This window comes from Sinohyriopsis cumingii, unplaced genomic scaffold (genome assembly GCF_028554795.1).
Source record: "Sinohyriopsis cumingii isolate HCF-2022 unplaced genomic scaffold, ASM2855479v2 utg001510l, whole genome shotgun sequence".
Classification (NCBI taxonomy): domain Eukaryota; kingdom Metazoa; phylum Mollusca; class Bivalvia; order Unionida; family Unionidae; genus Sinohyriopsis; species Sinohyriopsis cumingii.
In genome coordinates, this window is record NW_028316007.1 from 146,143 (window position 1) to 149,674 (window position 3,532).

Consider the following 3,532-nt stretch of genomic DNA (forward strand, 5'->3'; position numbering starts at 1 on the left):
AAATATTTGATCCAAACAAGATAAGTTGTCAATACAGATTGTCTATGCAAGTTTCATACGGTATCACATAGTTTGACTCGAGTTATGTTAGACTGACGTTTAATTGCGAAAGTGTCAGATTCACTACTAAACATATAATCTCCTGTACATTTTGCTATCTCTTAATTTCAGGATGGATATTCATGTGAAATGATGATTTTGGATATTCATGAGTAGTATATAGGGACGATTCAGCCTCAGTGGGAATTAGCATTACAGACCCCCCCCCCCCCCCGGGACTGTTTAGCCTCAATGGAAATTTAACATGGAGAAAAATCGTGGGACTGTTTAGCCTCAAGGGAATTTAACATGGAGAAAAATCGTGGGACTGTTTAGCCTCAAGGGAATTTAACGTGGGAAATAGATTTTGGGACTGTTGAGCGACAAGGGGAATTGAACATGGGAATATGGGACTGTATAGCGTCAAAGGAATTTAAACAGGGTGGGACTGTATAGCGTCAAGGGAAATTTAACATGGGATTTTATTTTTTTTTTTTTTAAAAATAAAAAAAGGGGTAGGCAATGGAAAGTCATTCTCTTTTCGAGACCTATGAGTGGCCCTGAAAAGGGCCTTTGGGTTTCTTCTGCTTATAATTTCTTCTATTTCTCCACAAACTTCTTATTTTCTGTCCTTCACTCTTTCTCTTCTTTTCTTTCTTTTCTTCCTTTTTGTCTCTTCTTTCTTCTTCTCCTCCTCTTCTTTCTTCCTCTTCTCATTTTCTTCTTCTTTTTCAATTTTTTCATTCCATACTCTTATCCTTATCCTTTCCTCTTCATCCTCCTTCTCCTCCTTTATTTCTTTCATCACAGCACTTATCATTCCTTTACTTTTCTTAAGTTGTTAATCTCCATCTTCACTCGATGGGGGCTATAAGAATAGTGATCCTCGTTTAACCTCACTAACATTTGCTCCATCATACCCAAATTGTCCAGGACGTCTTGCAATGTTTTCATTTTATCAAGCTGGTTCGAAGCCATCTTCTTTTTTATTCTTTGTAGAATGGTTTGAACGACGAATACTGTGGGTTCTTATAGTGAAAGCGCGGATGTGATGGAAAACATCCCCCTAAAACATAAAATTGATATTACCTAGATCATAACCGAGCAACGCACGGACGTGAAGGAAAACATCCCCTACTTTTCTCATTTCATATGATCTACTATCCACATACGTGAAGCATCAATAAACAAACCCCTAATCTACTATTTACACACGCAAAGCATTAAAATGAAACCCAAATCTACTATCCACACAAACCTACGTCAGCGCTTACAAACACAAACACAAACACTATAAAAAAAGAGTCAGTGTTTATATTCACACTACTCTACCTACACACATTGGCAAATCGATTGTTATTTCTTTTCTAAAGGTTTGGGTAGCCCTGAAAAGGACTGTTTGTTTTTTTTGAACTCCATGACACCTGGTTAATGATGGCACCTTCCAGGCCTGGCACCACACACACATCTTCTTCCCCAGTCTCTTTTCACTTTTTTGGGGGGAAGAGCAGAGGCGGGATAAGTGGCTTCAGAATCCCAATTTTCTGTCTCTGGGATTCTGAAATTTCCTCTCTCCTCTTCTTTGTTTCTTCTCTCCTCCTCTTCTTTGTTTCTTCTCTCCTCCTCTTTCATCCTTCCCTCTTCTACTAGGGCCTCTGCAGCCAGCTCATTCACTATACGCCTGGCATATTCCAGGTGTACATGAAGTTCAAGCAGTTTTGCTAGTCTGGTGTTCATTCTCTTGATCAATCAACAAGGGTAGCTAGACTGCCGAACGAGTTTCAATTCATACTAAAAGCGCGGACGTGATGGAAAACATCCCCTAAAACAAAATTGATCTTACCTAGATCATAACCTAACAAACGCGCGGTCCTAAAAGAAACACTCACTCACTTTTTTATACTGCCCATCACTATTCTAAAAAATTTTCATTAATCACTTCAATATACTATTCACATATGCAAAGCAATCCAATCAAACCCCAAATCTACTCTCCCCACACCTCAACCAGCCAAAAACATGATCTTAATCTACTATCCACACAAACGTACGTGAGCACTTACAAACACACAATCATATACACAAACACATACACTCACACTATAAAAAAGAGTCAGTGTTCATATTCACACTACTCTACATACACACACTGGCAAATCGATTGTTATTTCTTTTCTAGAGTATTGGGTAGCCCTGAAAAGGGCTGGTTTTTTTTGTTTGCTAAGGCAATCTTTTAGTTTCTAAGAATGCGACGTCCTCTGAGGATAGACTTTCTGACGATAGGTCTGCTTCTTCGGAAAGAGAAGAAGAACTCTTTGGTGTCGATACGACAATCGACAAAGCCTCTGTCAGGTTCAGGTTGCTGCTGCTGCTGCTGCTGTTGTTGCTGTTGCTGCTGTCTCTGAAGTCTGTACTTCTCTGTCCATTCTTCTTTCTCCCTGTTCACTTCTTCTCTGAAGAGCTCTTCTATCAGGTCTTCAGTGACTTTTAACATTCTCACATTCTCTATCTCTTCTGGCTTCGGTATCAGACTGTGTCTGACCCTATGCAAATTCACGTAGGCTTCGTTTAGCTTAGCTAGTTTGGAGCACATCTTCGTAGGAGGATGAGTCGACAATGGATGGTTAGATTGTAAACTGCCCCGGCTTTAAAGTCAAAGCGCGGACGTGAAGGAAAACATCCCTCTACGGTTTTTGAGCCGGAACGTTCAACGAGTGTCATGAGAGAGACAGAGAGAAGTCAAAGAGCATGAATCAAAATTCTTATAGCCAAACAAACCACAAAGGCATTTTTTTTCAAAACACAACATTTTTTATTCAAAGTCACTTAACACTAACCAACAACAACTCTAATATTTTTTAACAACAATATAACATCAAACATTTTTTTCAAATGACAAACATTTTTTTTTCAATTAACACTCTACTTTAAACAGGGCTGACAACGTTGTGAATGAAATTGTGATTTCCATTGTTGGAAGTCATTAGGTCAATGATGGACACTACGTTTCCTAGCTTGAGGCAAAAGATAAGCATAATGGTTACAAAACCATTGATCTACTTTCACATCGTTTCTAGAAGAAGAACGAGGATCAAAATGAGTCACTAAATGTTCTAAGGAATAGCCCAGACTGCGATGATGCAGAAAATACACACAATATTGTCCACACACCAAGGAATCTGTGCCTTGTAATTTCACATTATTGAATCGGGTGGTCTGAGCATTTCTTCTCATAAAGTCGATGATATCGTCTTCCAAAGGGGGCAATCCGTACGAATCGAAATATGCCACACATCCTTCTTGAGGAAAGTAAACGGCTACCCAGTGGGTTCCTGGGAGATGACTGTGGTCCGTGTTGATCACGTAAGGTTGATGGTCTTGAGGTTTGCGATGAGGGAGTTCATCTTTAGCACAGACGACAGGATTCCAAGAAGCCGTATACGAACTGTGGTTCAAAAGGTAATAAAGTTCCCAGGTATCCATTTTTTTTGTG